This window comes from Apodemus sylvaticus, chromosome 1 (genome assembly GCF_947179515.1).
Source record: "Apodemus sylvaticus chromosome 1, mApoSyl1.1, whole genome shotgun sequence".
Classification (NCBI taxonomy): Eukaryota; Metazoa; Chordata; class Mammalia; order Rodentia; family Muridae; genus Apodemus; species Apodemus sylvaticus.
The window spans coordinates 127120029-127136824 of NC_067472.1; positions in this window are offsets into that span (position 1 = coordinate 127120029).

A 16796-nucleotide genomic window follows, 5' to 3' on the forward strand; every position below is an offset into this window, starting at 1 on the left:
GGACTCAGTCTTTCACTAAGTCTCTGTGGCCAGTGGAGAGTATATTCTCCATTTAGACTTTGCTAGAGCGGTCCCATATAGGACCCCGTTAGTCCCATCAGCCCATGTTAACATAAAACCAGCAGTGCGTGGGAGATGGGCACTGGGTTGATAAGATTCTCTTCCCCCCTCATCCATTGCATGTATTGATGTCTCTTGTTTTGTTTGCCCTTCTGGTCCACTGCCAGGGTACATGCAACAGATTCCAAAAAAAAAAAAAAAAACAAAACAAAACAAAACAACAACAACAAGTCAAGCATATATTCCTCTCAAATGAAGTCTAGATAGTCTGTTACTCTAGAGCAGTGGTTCTCAACAGTCATAATGCTGTGACCCTTTAATACAGTTCCCCGTGTTCTGGTGACCCTAACCATAACATTTTCTTCATTGTAACTTCGGAACTGTAATCTTGCTACTGTTACGAATTGTAATGCAACTATCTGATATGCAGGATATTTGACATGTGACCCCTGTGAAAAGGTCATGCCCGACAAGGCTGAGTAAATAGTCTATTGGGGTTTGAATGTGACGTATCCTTCCAAAGGCCCATGTGCTAAAGTTTCTGTCCCCAGGACATAGAGCTAATCATGAAGATATAATTGGATCCAGAGCCCTCTAACCTCATCGATGGATCAGTGCATTCATGGATTTCAACTCCATGCCATTATTGGAAGGTGGGGATACTAGGAGGTAGAGTCTGATTGGCCTAAGTGGGTCACCTTTGTGAAAGCAATGGATGAGCCTTTCAAGGGAATACCTTGTCCCTAATGGCTTCCTATCCCTCTGTTTTCTTGCCACTAGGTAAGTGGCTTTGCCCCACCATGCTTTGTTTGGTACATGCTCTGCCTCAACACAAGCCTGTGACAACCACACCAAGCAACTTCAGACAGAAGCCCCTGAAGTCATGTTGCAAACCATGCCTTTCCACTCCGAGGCTGTGTGTCTCGGGGACTGTGCAGAGTGATGAGGAAGAGCCCAGAAGCACATTCGTGTGGCAGCCTCACTTCAGGGATTTGACTCCTTCTCACGTGAGTCTGCCCCAACCCTAGCAGACTGGCCTCCTCATACAAGATGGCTCCCTTCCTATCTGCATTCCAACCTTTGTGAAACACAAATGCGGAATAGAGCAGAAGCATGAACAGTGGCCCCTCATCTAAGGCAGGGTCAACAAAGTAGGGCTTGCTTTTGTGCTTTGTGAGGAGGGGTGAGTGTAGGTGCAAATGCGTATGCACACACGTGTGAAGGTCAGAGGTCAGCATTGAGTGTCTCTCTCCGCTGCATTTCCATCTTGTTCCTTGGAGACAGCGTCTCTCACCCATCCTGAAACCATCCAATTCATCTTGGGTGGCAGATCAGCCAGCCCCAGCCAGCCCCAGCCAGTCCCAGCCAGCCCCAGCCAGCCCCAGCCAGCCCCAGCCAGCCCCAGCCAGCCCCAGCCAGCCGTCAGTCTCCATGTTTCCCCTCAACAGGTGCATGCCATCATGCCCAGCTCCTTACATGGGTTCTAGGGATTTGAACTCATGTCTTTTTGCTTGTGTCATAAGCACCCTACCAACTGAACCATCTCCTTAGCCCAGAACCTAATTCTGTAAACATAGTTTGATTGTCAACTTTTATTTGAATTACTATTTACTTATTAAAATAAATTAAAATGTTTTACTCTCATTTGTACTTATAGTGCACAGCTGCTTTCAAACTACAACGGGTATCTATACCTGTGATGGAGATAATGAAACCTCCACTGTTTACTGTCTGACCCGTTCCATTACTTTTTTGGTGGTTGTAACCTGCAGGATGAAGGATTTAATTTAGCACACAGTTTAACTAAGTGCAGCCCATCATGGCAAGCATTCATGGTGGCAATATGTGTAGGGATTCTTAACAATCTCAGCAGACTGGGACTCAGAGAGAGCAGGGGATCCTGGTGCTCAGTTCACTGTCCCCTTTTTTTCAGCTCAGGACCCTCGATCAGAGGCTAGTGCAGCTCACATCAGGGTGGGTCTTCCCCCCTCAGTTACCCTGTCTTCACTCTCCCCATGGACACATTCAGAGGTATGTCTTCCAGACTATTCCAACTCTAGTCAAGCTAACAATGAAGATTAACTATCATATCCTTGAAGGAGAACTCTGCCCAGCCTTCCTCTAATGGGCACGATACACAGTCAGCTTTGGCTCACCCTGTGGGCCAGACCTTTGTATCTGACCACCTCACCACAAGGAGGTTGGGAAATGCCATCTGCGTCCTAAGTGATGGTTTTTGTTTTGTTTTGGTTTGGTTTGGTTTTTGGTTTTTGGTTTTAGTTTTGGTTTTCTCAAGACAGGGTTTCTCTGTGTAGCCCTGGCTGTCCTGGAACTAACTCACTTTGTAGACCAGGCTGGCCTCAAACTCAGAAATCTGCCTGCCTCTGCCTCCCAAGTGTTGGGATTAAAGGCGTGCTCTACCACCCGGCTATAAGTGATCGTTCTGGTCAGAGATTCTATTGCTGTAATTAAGAAACAAAACAAACCAGAGACAAAGACTGAAGCAGAGCTATGGAGGAGGGCTGCCTACTGGTTTGCTTCCCACAGTTTGCTCAGCCTGCTTTTATACAAGCCAGGACCACCAGCCCAGGGACAGCGTGGCCCCCAGCAGGCTCTGTCCTTCCACATCAATCACTAATTAAGAAAACCCCTCAAAGACTTGCCTTCAGGTTAGTCTGTCTGTAGCAGCATTTTCTCAACTGAGGATCCTCTTCCCAGACAAAGCTAACTTGTGTCAAATTGACAAAGACAAAACAAAAGAAAAAACAAAATAAACAAAAAAAAAATCCAAACAAACTAACCAGGACAACTACCATGAACCCTTCTGGACTATAGATATTACCAAAGAGGGTGGGAGTGAGCTTTGGATAGCCACAACTTCTATAGTTGGTCATTGTCCTTTAGACAGACACTGGTATCTAAAGCTTTACAAATTCTTGTCTGGGTCAGTGAGACGCATGGGAGGAAGGGGCAGGGGAGGGGCAGAGGAGGGGCTGGGGAGGGGCTGGGGCATGCTTGCTGCCAAGTCCAACAACATGAGCTCTATCCCTGGGACCCACATGGTAGAAGGAAAAAGCTCTCATGAAAACTGTTCTCTGAACTCCATACTTAACAACATGGCATACACCACACACACATACACACACTGTAATTCTTAGCTAATGAGCAAGGCCCTTGATTTTCATTTACAGTCATGTTGACTTTGCTGGTCACTGCTGCCTTTCTGTCCTCACTGGGACGGGTTGCCCTGGCATAGCCAGGGCTCTGTGCCATCCTGGCTTCCCTCCCAGTGTCCTTCCTGAAATCGTGTATCCTTAAGTGTTGAATAAGTACCTACCTACACTGGCCTCCCCTTCTTTTCCCATCATAAAGTCGCCCTTGGGGGGCTAAGAGGTGGTTTAGCAGTAAAGAACACTCACTGCTCTTGTTGAACTTGAGTTCAATTCCTAGAAGACATATTAGGTGGCTCAAACTGCCTAATTCCAGGGCAAGGAAACTCAAAGCCGTCTTCTATCCTTTGCAGGCAATAACACTTGTGGTCACATACCTATACACAGACACAAACACACAGACACATACACATACACAAAATTAAAAATCAGGTCCCTATTGGCCCAGTTTCCCCCACCCCACTTCACTAAGGTGCGTTGTTGTCAGAACCTGTCCAAAGTGGAATCACCCTCTACCTTTGGAAATGTAAAGTGACTGCCAGGTAAATTAGGAATTGGTTATGACCTTGAATGGTAGGTAACCAAGCAGGACATCTTAATATGTAAAGTTCTATTCACTCCATTCCTGCACCATCCCCAGGCCCCTGTGTAATCTAAGTCAGAAATGTATCCCACAATGACAACCCCTCTGGAGTTCACTGTCAACATGCAAGCCCCAAGAGTTGAGAACTTCAGCAGTGATCAATGGCCTCTCCACAGTCTTCTTCCTAAGAACTCTGCTCTTCTGAGAACCCTGCTAAGGCCATATCCAGTTTTTAGCCCCATTATGTCACCTTGGTTACACCCATGAGGTCATCTTTACCACACTATGCCCTGGCTTCATCGCAGAGTTGCTTGTGACTCATAAGCCTGTTCTGGGATGCGGAACAGCTAACACTAGGTCTGGGGGACTTCTGCAACTTTACTGTGAGTTGAGGAACAATTAAAAGAACTAAAGGTCCTGGCCTCTGAGAGGGGGAACCTAGATGGCCACCATCTTTAAATGGTTGAAAAGGACTCATTAGTGAGATGGCTAAGTGTTGCTTACTGCCAAACCTGAAGATCTGACTTTGATCCCATGGTGGAAGAAGAGAACTGTCTTCTGCAAGTTGCCCTCTGACCTCCACCTATGCCCCTACTCACATCCTCATACACAGATAAACAGATAAAAGTAATTTTTTAATTTAAATTAAATTTTACATATTGTACAAAAAATTGTCAAAAAACTATCGTGAGAGGAAAAATACTAGAATATTCTTCTAATATATCTATAAGTCAGGTGTGGTGGGAGAGTCTGAAAGCCAAGCGCTCAGCAGGCTGAGACAGGAAGCTCTCCCTGAGTTGGAGGACAGCTCGTTCTACCTAATAAGTACCTGGCCAGAATGAGACCCTGTCTCAAAACACCAAAAAAAAAGAAAGAAAGAAAGAAAGAAAGAAAGAAAGAAAGAAAGAAAGAAAGAAAGAAAGAAAGAAAGAAAGAAAGAAAGAAAGAGAAAGAAAGAAAGAAAGAAAGAAAGAGAAAGAAAGAAAGAAAGAAAAAATGAAAGAAAGAAAGAAAGAAAGAAAGAAAGAAAGAAAGAAAGAAAGAAAGAAAGAAAGAAAGAAAGAAAATATCTGTAAGATTTGACTTTTTAAAATTAACAAACAGGGGCTAGAGAGATGGCCCAGCAGATAAAGAGCACTGGCTGCTCTTCCAGAGGGCCTGAGTTCAATTCCTAGCAATCACATGGTAGCTCACAACCATCTGTAATGGGACTCTGATGCCCTCTTCTGGTGTGTCTAAAGAGAGGAACAGGGTATACACATATGTAAAATAAATAAATAAACCTTTAGAAAATAAATATAATCAATGAACAAAATATTACTTTGGTAACTAGAGAAAAAGAATGACAAAGTTACAGCCAGAAGGGGGACTTGAACAAACCAGCACAGCAAGACAGATCAAAACAGAACTCTTTGTGATGTGAAACCAAACCCAAGGTCTAAGATGCAGAATGCTCCAGTGTGGAAGGGCTGCACTGAGAGGGTCTTATCTTTGATAGGATTCAAGCAAAGAATAAATAGCCGTGTGATTCCAGCAGCTCCAGAGAAGGCTGCCCAAGTGAGCGTGCTAACAATGTCCTTTCCATTATAGGGAAAGAAGTCTTCTTCCATTTGCTGGGGCTAAAGGAAACGTCTGTGAAGAATTCAGCCTTCCAGTCTGTTCACAGAGGGAGACCCTGTCTCAAAACCAAAGCTCAAGCAACAATTCAGCTCTCATCAGCCTCAAAGCGTAGCTGAACAAGTGAGCTGCAGGAAGGGAGGACGGGGGTGAGCTCAGCTCACACACAGCCCCGTGCTGGTGACTCAGCCCCTAGCGCTCAGTTTCTGGGTTTTATAATTCATATTCTTTTTCACGAATCTGAAAGGCCATTGGCAAGAATAGGGACTTGGCTCTTCCCGGGTCAGGCACTGGTCCTGTTTGATCAGTGAATCACTCTTAGGAGTGGAATCTTAAAGTTAAAATACAAAACAAAACCCCGAGCAGAACATAGTGACAGATACCCTCCACGTCAGGGGTGTAAAGTTCTCAGAAGTACTGGGAGTCGGGGTGTGGTCACCCTCAAAGTGATGCTTAAGGTCCCGTCTAAAAACTTGGGGCTCACTAGTTGTGAGTCATGGTAACCTCGTGCTGATGATGTTTACCACATGGTTGGAAAGAGGTCAGGTCTCATTCATATTCAGCCGAAGGCATGAGCTTGAGTTAGTGAGGGGAAGCAGGGGCAAGAATGGAACCATAGGAAGGGCAGACAGACACCAGTGCTGACCTGGGGTGCACTGTCATGGTCGGAGAGACCCCAGGCTAAATTACAAGTTGTCCACACATGGTTCTCCTCTGTGACAATTTTAAAATAGACTTTTAGGAGCTCGGCATGGCCCCACACAGCTGCAGTCCCCAGGAAGCTGAGACAAAAGGATTGAGTTTGAACCAGTCTGAAGACACGCACAGTGGGATTTTCTCAAAAACATAAACTAGGGTTGGAGAGATGATGGTTCAGCATAAGAGAATTGACTGCTCTTCCAGAGGTCCTGAGTTCAATTCCCAGCAACCACATGGTGGCTCACAACCATCTGTAATGGGATCCGATGCCCTCTTCTGGTGTGTCTGACATTCTGGTGAGTGATATTGTACTCATATACATAAAATAAATAAATAATCTTAAAAAAACATAAAATAGAGGCCAGCAGTATACTCAGCAAGTAAAAGTGCCTGCCAGCACCCCTGAGGATAGGAGGTTGATCCCTGAGACCCACATGGTGGAAGGAGAGAACCAACTCCTACAAGAGTCCTCTGACCTTCATGCACCTGATGTGGTACATGTGTATCCACACAACAAAATGTTAAAAAAAAAATTCAATAAAGTAAGCCTTTAAATTTTAGAAGTTTAGATTTACAAAAAAGGGGTTGATCAAATAATCCCGAGTTCCCACATGCCCCAGGCCCCCCATTGTTAACACCAAGCTTCACTGTATACTAGACTGAACTCAATACCTCCAGGTGATCAGATCTGGGTAAAGGGCCTCTGGGCAGTGGTTATATCATGAAAGTGGACCCTCCATAAATGGGCGTGGCATCCTGATAAGAGGCCTGGATTAGTTAGATCCATGGCTTTTTCCACCACTTGAGAACACAACAGGATGGCTGTATTTGAAAAACTGACCGTCACCAGGTGCTAGATCTGATCTTGGATTTTGAAGGCTCCAAAACGCTAAGAAGAAACCTTCTGTGCTTTGTAAGCCATGCGGTTTGCATTCGTTTTGTTTTAGCCTCTCAAGTAGAATGAGACATGACGGCTCGTTATAACCAGTGAAGCACTAGCAATATGCTGTGAGAGCTGAAGTCCATATATGATCTGAATTTCATTAATCTTTCCTGAGATATGGGAGGCACAGAGGTTCTTGTACTCAAGATCAAGTGGGTTGAAACCCGTTTAGGGGTTAAATGGCCTTTTCACAGGGGTCACCTAAGACCATCGGAAAACACAGTTATTTACATTCTGATTCATATTAGTAGCAAACTAGTTATAAAGTAGCAATGAAATAATTTTATGGTTGGGGGTCACCATAACATGAGGAAGTGTATTAAAGGCTTGCAGCAGTAGGAAGGCTGAGAACCACTGAACTAGGGTAACCAGGAATTTTAAACACACAGGGTTAATAGCCTGGTGACCTTTGTACTATCTGTATGACTGAGATTACGTTAGATCCTCCCCGAGACCCTTATCCTGAGCGTGTCAATCTATAGAACCCACCTTTATGGAAGGAGTTATATGCAATCAATCTATAGAACCCATATTTATGGAAGGAGTCACATGTGCTTCAAAAGACGTTTTGAGATAGTCACATCTTAAGCTTTGTTGAGCACATGAGCATGTTAATTAACACCAGGAACTCTTTCACCAAACTGTGCTGTGCTAAAATATGCCTGAAATAAACTATTCCAGGTCAGACTCCTGAAGTTTGAACCAATGTCTGTTACTTAGCTGTGTTGAGCTGAACTGCCTTCTTGCCTCGTCTGATCATTGCTCTGCTGGTCGTGGTGGTTAGAGAGACTCACACATTGATGTGTTTGTTTGTTTGTTTGTTTGTGTTTTTGATCCAGGGTCGCTTGGAGGAGGTCTGTATCAGTCTCCTAGGGCTGCCTTAGACCAGTGCCATAACATTGTTGGCTTACAACAGAGGTGTATCCTCAGAGTTCTGGAGGACAGAAGCTGGCAATCGGCTAAGCTCCACAGAGAACAGAGGCTCCTTCTCCACCCCTCAGCTCCCGCTGGCTCCAGCCCTTCCCCAGCTTGTGAGACTAGGGTTCTAATCTCCCTCCATATTCACATGGCTTTCTTCTGTGTGTGTTTCTGCATCTGAGAGTCTCAGATCTCCCTGTCCCTTCCACTTCGTTCCTGTCATTCCTAAATCCAAGATGATTTCATCCTAGATCCTTACATCTGCAGGACCTATGTCGCTATGACAAAAATGCCCAGGATAACCCACTTGCTAATCACTATGACAAAAATGTCCGGGATAACCCACTTGCTAGGAAGAAGGTTTATTTGGATCATGGTTTCAGAAGTTTTGGTCTGTGGTCATTCGGCTCTGTCATTTAGGGTCACTGCAAGGTGATCAGAAAACAAAGAAAGAGAAATAGGAAGGAAGTCGGGTCCACTGAAGTAGCTTCCCAGAGAACTCACTTCTTCCCAGCAGGTCCCCATTTCCACCATCTCACAGGCTGAGGACCAAACCTCCCACATTTTACCTTCAGGAAAACTCTAGATCCAAACTATAGCGTTCTATTTCCAAATAAGGCTGCACTCACAGACGCTGGAGATCTGTCCTCCAGCTCTGGGGGCAGGGGTGGCGACACAATTTAACCACTACAATATCACACTTAGTCATAATGTCTCCCTAGGTTCCACTGGGCAGGTTTTCCTTGTGGGCGAAGGCTCTGACAGTTCTGTGGCATCGCGGTTAGATGCTTTGTAGATTATGTCATGGTTTGAGTTTGTTCAATGTTTTTCTCCTGTTTAGACTGAGGTTCTAGGTTGAGAGGGGGAGACCACATGGGGGAAGGGCGGTTCTCAGCACTGGCTCTGGAGAGCGTGTGGCACCTCGTCTCCCCCCACCCCCTCACTGGTGCTAGCCATGCCCAGGAGGCCTCTCCCCTGCAAACTTCCCTTCTTAGTTCCTCTGCTTCAGTGCGGTGCTCCTCGGAACCACATGTAAGTGTCGCCACACTTAGAGATGGGAGTCAGGCTACTGTCCCCACAAGGCATATTTGTATAGATTATCCACACTTCTTCCATGGTCTCCAAAATTGTGTACACATTCTGGCACAGGAAAGCCACTATCGCTCTGTCAGCAAGAGTGCTCGCCTTGCAGTCACAGAGCCTCAGAACCACACAAACTGGGTCCGGCAGTGCACACTTATGATCTCATCACGCAGGAGGTGGAGGCAGGAGGATCAGAAATTCAACTTCATCCTTGACCTCACAGGAAGCTCGAGGCCAGTATGGTATATATGAAACCCGGTGTCAAAAATTAAAAATCACACATACACACACAATCTGCCTTGTCCCAGCTCTCCAGAGAGAATTTCAAATACAGGCCCAGCCCTGAGCATATAAGTCTCTAAATAGTTTTAACTAACTAAAATTACTCTGAGGACAAAGTTGTACAAAATGTTAAGTCATGGAGCTGAGGGTCTGGCTCCATGGGTGAGGGGGATTGCCACCAAGTCCGACAACCTGAGTTTGCTCTCTTGAATCCACACTGTACAAGAAGATAACCCACACCTACAGGTTGTCCTCAGACCTCTATATGCATGTAGTATGTGCATATTCCCACATAAATACATATTTTTAAAACTAAAATGTAGGCAATGGATTAGTAGTTTCACATCTGTAATAATGTGGGTATAGAAATTGGGAGTAACATGCAGACAATTTCATGACAATTTAAAGAGTAAGTTTATTAACTCTAACAACTAAGAATTGAGGCTTTTAGCAGGGCAGTGGTGGTGCACACCTTTAAGCCCAGCACTTGGGAGGCAGAGGCAGGTGGACTTATGAGTTTGAGGCCAGCCTGGTCTACAGGGTGAGTTCAGGACAGCCAGGGCTACACAGAGAAACCCTGTCTCCAAAAACAAAACAAAACAACAACAAAACAAAAAAAGAAAAGGAAAAAGAAATGAGGCTTTTGTTGGAGAAATGGCTCAGTGGTTAAGAGCACTGACTGCTCTTCCAGAGGTTCTGAGTTCAATTCCCAGAAACCACATGGTGGCTCACAACCATCTGTAATGGGATCTGATGCCCTCTTCTGGTGTTTCTGAAGACAGTGATAGTGTACTCACATACATAAAATAAATAAATCTTCTTAAAAAAAATTGAGGCTTTTTAAAAAAAATTGAGTCCTGTGCTGGAGAGATGGCTCAGTGTTTGAACTGCTTGTGGTACAAAGATGAGGCTCTGAATTAAACCCCAGAGCCTATATTAAGGTCGACTCAATAACTCACATATCTATAACCACAGACCTCCTAATGGAAGACTCAGAGCAGAGACAGGAGGATGCCTTCAAACTCCAGCCCAGCCCACCCTGTTTTCCACATTAAAGCACAACAAAAAGACACCACCTCAAATAAGGCAGGAAGCAAGGTCCCCTGAGGTTATCCTTTGACTCTGCCAAAACTCCTGCATGCACACAGGCATGCGTGTGTGTGTGTGTGTGTGTGTGCGCGTGCGCGCGTGTGCGTGTGCGTGTGTGTGTGTGTGTGCGCGCGCGCGCGTGTGTGCATGTGTGTGTGTGTGTGTGTGTGTGTGTGTGTGCATGCAGAGGATATAAAGAAAAATAACTGAGTCTTATACAGTTCACCCTCTGCATGTAAGGTTTCTGTACCCCTGGATCTAAACAACTGTAGATTGAAAGTGAAGGAGCTGAAGGGGTTTGCAACCCCATAGGAAGAACAACAATATCAACCAACCAGACCCCGACAGCTCCCAGGGACTAAACCACCAACCAAAGAGTACACATGGAGGGACCCATGGTTCCAGCTGCATATGTAGCACAGGTGGCCTTGTACTGCATCAATGGGAGGAGAGGCCCTTGGTCCTGTGAAGGCTCAATGCCCCAGTGTAGGGCATGCCAGGGCAGGGAGATGGGAGCGGGTGGGGAAACACCTTCATAGAAACAGGGGGAGGGGGGAGGGGATAGGAGGTTTCCAGGTGGAAAACCGGGAAAGGGGATAACATTTGAAATGTAAATTAAAAGAATATCCAATAAAAAAAAAGAAAGAAAAGAAAATATTCTAAAATGGCAAAACTACAAGGGATGGGGGTATTGCATGTGTACTGAACACATATCTTTCTCTTTTTCTGTGTTGTCCTAAACAACACAGTATCACACCCATTTACACACACCTGTATTGCGTTACATGTTATAAATGACCTAGAGCAGGATATATTTAGGCTATATGCAAATGCACAGCGTTTTATTTTATTGAGTTTAGTATAGTTTTGTTTTTGTGGTGGTGTCTCATGTCACCTAGGCTGGCCTCAAGCTTGCTGTCAGAACCAGTTTCTGACTAGCATCCTCACGTGCCTGTGTTAAGATCTTGGAGTCATTTGTTCTGCTGTCTTCTCAGGACATTGTTCCAGCACCAAGGGCTGAGGAGGAGTGCGTCTGGAAGCTATGTGCACCTGGCCAGGTGTGCCTCACACAGATGTGGGTGTTCCCCGCTGTCACCTCACCAACATGCCCCCTTGTTCTCTAGATGTGACAGAGAGTCTCCAGCTTTCCCACACTAAGTTCTTGCCTGTGACTTTTCTCCCCAGAGTGTGCTTGTCCTGCCTGCCTCCTACTTACAGGCCCTGCTCAACGTACAAAGCAGGACAGCCCCTCTCTGGTCACTCCAGCCTATTTCAATCACCTCAGTATAGAGCCGCTGGCAGGTCAGTCTGGGGGGGGCTCTTGCTCATGCTAAGGTGAAGGTGCCCAAGACACTTCTGGTGCATACAGAGGATAGCAAAAGGGGACAGGGCTGCCAATGTCAAGTTTTTGCTAAGATCTCCAAAGCAAGCCATTCATATGGTCATGGGGCTAGCAGAAGTTAATTACCAGACCACTGGAAGTTAATTTAAAATAATAAATATATTGATTATTACTATATCAACTACAAAAGAACACAGAGCCTCCATGCTTATAGAAAACGTGCAACCACAGTCCCATATTTAATATAAATAAAAATTTTTGAATTATTAAATTGGGCTTTAGATAAAAAATGTATTAATAAATAAATACTGTTATTATCTTGTAGACAATCCAAATATTGCAGTGCATTGTGTGTTAAAATAGATAGCCCTTGATATAAATGAATTTTTTATAACCCATCTGGCATTAATTTAACTTTGTAATATAGGAACAGTCTCAAAAAGTGTGCCAGGGGCTGGAGAGATAGCTTAGTGGTTAAGAGCACTGGCTGTTCTTCTCAAGGACCAGGCAGGACAGGCATGCGTTTAGACAACATACACATAAAATTAAGTAAAAAATAAATAAATAAGGCAGGGCACTGGCTGAAGACATAGTGGCACACGGGGCACACAGCTGTAACCCCAGCACGTGGGAGGAAGTGGCGGCACGAGGGTGAGCTCCTCCCACTCCCGCTGCACCAAGGAAGAATCCAATCCTTTGGCTTCCTATACGGTCTGGGTTACTGCTGCCCCTCAGGCTGCACTCAGAGTCCGTCCTCGCAGGGGGTGCTATGGACTAGGTTCTATCGCCTTAGTCCCTGTGAGGAGGCCCTGGCTCCCACTGTGAAGGATTTGGAGGTGGGGCTTGTGGATGGTCATTAGGTTCAGATGAGGTCATGAGGGTGGGGCTCTGTCTTACATCAGTCTTGGTTACAAAATACTATAAACAGAGTGGCTTAGAAATGACAAGAATTTATTTCTCACGGGTTTGGGGCCGGAAGTTCAGTATCAAGGTGCCGTGTGGCTGAACTCCAGGTGCCGTGGACTCAAGGTGCTGTGTGGCTGAACTCTCATGAAGACCCCAGTCTGGCTCTCTGAGTAGTCCCTTCTGACCCCAACCTCACAGCAGGAAAACTCTCTAGGGTCTCTTTTATAAGGGCTCCACCCTGGTGACCTCATCACCTCCCAAGGCCCCATCTCCTAATGTCATCTCAGAGGTTACCATAGCAACATATAAATCTCTAGAGCTCCCGATTCACTGGTGTGGCACAGACAGCTCACCTATATGGACTCCATTTTTTGCAGGAAACCCTCTCCACTTTATACTGCCCTTAATTTCTAGAGTCTTTGCCAAAATCCCATATCCTTGGTGACAAGTTTTAGCTTATTTTCTTCTAACTGAGGTAAAAAAAAAATTTACACATAAAATTAAGTAAAAAATAAATAAATAAGGCAGGGCACTGGCTGAAGACACAGTGGCACACAGGGCACACAGCTGTAGCCCCAGCACGTGGGAGGAAGTGGCGGCTCGAGGGTGAGCTCCTCCCACTCCCTCTGCACCAAGGAAGAATCCAATTCTTTGGCTTCCGATAGGGTCTGGGTTACTACTGTCCCTCAGGCTGCTGGGGCAGACTCTGGAGAGATGGCTCAGCAGTTAAGAGCACTGACTGCCCTTCTGAAGGTCCTGAGTTCAATTCCCAGCAGCCACATGGCGGCTCACAACCATCTGTAATGAGATGTGACAATAAATAAGTCTTAAAAAAAATATTTTTTCTCCTGAAAAGGAACCTGGAACTACTTGGTGGTGGGCTCTTGTAGCAGTAAGCCTTCTGGATCCGGTGAGAGGAATGCTGGGATTGACTACCAACGTGTCGTGACTGTTGGACAGGTGACGGCATCAGTGCCAACCTAGTTTAGAAGCTGTTCTGTTTTTCTCCTTTCTTTTTTCATTGTTGTTCAGGTTTTTGGTTTTTCTGAGATAGGAACTTGTGTTTGTTATATACCTGAATTCCTGAATATTGTGGAATCCCTGAGCCTCCTGCTTCCACCTCCCACAGGTTGGTTTCATACACATGCACCACCAGACTCAGCCTATGAGCTTTTGCCTAGGATGTTGATAAGCATGGCCACTGGGCATGAGCAACCGTGACTCCTCTAAGCAGTGTGTCCTGGTGGCTTCGTCCTCAAGGGGCACCCAGCTTCTGTGGGTGCAGATGAAGAGCCAGGTGGGAGTAAGAGATGTTAAAGTCCACTGCTCGGTGACTAAGGAGACCCCCAATCCTGTGTGCAACCCCCGATAAGCAGTACCATCTCCACACAGAAGTACCAACTCTCAATGACATTGCGATTCATTCCTACAAGCTTAAGTCCAGCACCATGCTAGGTACTTTGGATGAAAAACAAAAGCACTGTAATGTCTATGCTCAAGAGGTAGTCATCTTACCAGGAACATCCCTGGCCGTGTAGTGAGTGCTCATGGAGTCCAGAGCATCGGGACAAGGACAGCTAGACCCAACAGATAAGAGAGGAACAGGTGGGGGTTTGATCTTGGAAAGGCAGCTGTGCATACAAAGTCAGCAGAGTGTCCTGCTCAAGGGCAGTGGGAGAGTGGCTTGGAGGTTAAATGGAGAGCTGCAGGGGAAATGGCCAGGACCATAGCCATGGGGTACAAGAGGCAAGCCAAGCCTCCATGCCGCAGAGCTAGGGGCCCAGAGGACCGGGACTCAGCTCAGCTATGGGGCCCACAGGGCAAAGAAGGTGCCCTTGGAACAAAATCTATAGCACAGCCAAACAAGGCCCAGCTCATGTGGTAGAACCAGTAACTGCCAAACAGGACTCCAAGTTCCCTCTGCCTCAGGCAAGTCTAGTCCTAGCTGAGAGGGAACTGAGGGGAGGTTCTAGCTGAGGAGAGAGGGCAGGTAGTGGTGAAGAAATGGATGCATGAAGGCCCCTTGAAACCATTCACTGGGGTACATGAACATGGGTGGCAGCAGTCTGAGCAGGAGGGACAGGCTTGGGTATGCTAGAGACAAACTCCAGAAGCAAGGGCAGGTGTCCTCGCTTGCGTTTCCTGCCGTGATAAGAGACTGGCCAAAACCAACTCGGGGACCAAAGGATTTGTTTGTCTTACACGGCCTGGTCACGATCCATCATTGATGATCCCAGGTCGAGCTCTGGGGCAAGATATTTCCTATCCATTCGCCTTAAGGCAGTGAGAGGCCAGTGATTGGAGGGGAGAGAGGAGGAGGAGCTAAGGGAAGTGAGGGGAGGAGAGAGAGAGAGAGAGAGAGAGAGAGAGAGAGAGAGAGAGAGAGAGAGAGAGAGAGAGAGAGAGAGAGAGGGGCTCAGTGGACCTGACCAGAGGCGCTGAAGACTGCTCTTAGAGGAGCCAAGAGGGAGATGTGCTATCCGGATGGCTTCAGATGTATTTCTGGTGTTTTGGAGAGGTTAGAAATATTGGGGTAAGACTTTATCATCGTAAACTGGCATTATAAAATTGGGAGTTTCTTAAACATAAATATATTTGGTTAACTATTCAAGTTTAAGAGTAGTGCTTTACCAGATACTTGGAAGGAGTGGGTGCTGGGCAGAAGCATGGGATACCCACGCCCACGTTTATAGAGTCTATGGCAGAGAGGAAACAGCTGGGATGCTGTGAGAGCTAGCTGAAAGAGATCGGCTCAGCGGCGACAGTGAAAGTCACTCTGAGATGGACCCACTGGGAATCGGTGCAGAGGCCTGGGGGAGATACGCTTTATTATTTACCCCAACAGAGCTCAACGCAGGAACTAAAGCAGAGGCCGTGGAGGAATGCTGCTTATTGGCTTGTTCAGCTGGTGTTTTCATACAACCCAGGACCACCTACCTAGGGTTGGCACTGCCCACAGTGGGCTGGGCCCTTCCATATTAATTAACCATCAAGAGAATGTTCTGAAGACATTCCCATGGGTCCATCTGATGGTGACAGTTCCTTAGTTAAGGGTCCTTCCTCCCAGGTGACTCTAATTTGCATCAAATTAACAAAGACTAATGAGCACAAATGACCCCTTGTCAACCTGACGCATAAACACATCACTATTAAACATAATCTGTAAGGATTTTCTGTCTCCAAGATCTCATGTTAATATTAAGATAGAAATATAAAATACGGTTCAACACTTAAAAATCCCACCGTCTTTAAAAATTCTATCGTTTAAAAGTTCAATATCTCTTTAAAATATTTCAAGTTGGGGCTGGAGAGATGGGTCACAGGTTAAAAGTACGTTGTGCTCTTGCACAGGACCCAGGTTCCCAGCATTGATGGCTGTCTCTAATGTCTGCGTTCAATGCCTGGAGCCCATGTAAAGGTAAAAGGAGAAAATGGACTGTATAGGTTGTCTGATGACTCCCCTCCCCCACACTGTACTATATATGTGCCCATAAACACATATCTTACACATATAGACAATAAATACCTTTAAATATTCAGAGTCTCTTAACTGTGGACTCCTATAAAATCCAAAATAAGTCACATACTTTCTTATTCCAAAACGGAAGAAACAGGGCATGGTTGTAATCATATCGAAGTGAACTGCAAATCCAACAGTGTACAAAGCTCAGTGTCTGACATTTGGGACTCACTCATGATCTTCTGGGCTCCAATGGGCTTGGGCAGCCGTATTGTCCCAGCTCTGCCACTTCCAACATGCACAGCTTGTCTCAGAGTCTTAGGCCAGTTCACTCCACGCCATGGATGCCCTTGGTGGCCATCCCCCAGTCCCGGCTTCTCCCATATGCTGGGGTCTCCATTGCAGCTAAAGCTGTACCTTCACCAATGGTGTCTTTGAGTCTCACACCATTCCTAGCCTCGTGGACTCCTTGTTGCTCTCCATGACACCTTCATGCCTTCAGTATGATGTAGAACACCCTTTCACATTGCCAAATTTGCTGCCAGCTTGAAGTGCAGACAGCCTTAACACTCCAGCCAGCCAGGCCACAGTGTGACAGCATCATTGATGCTGATTTCATATTAATCACAGCCATCTTACCAGCA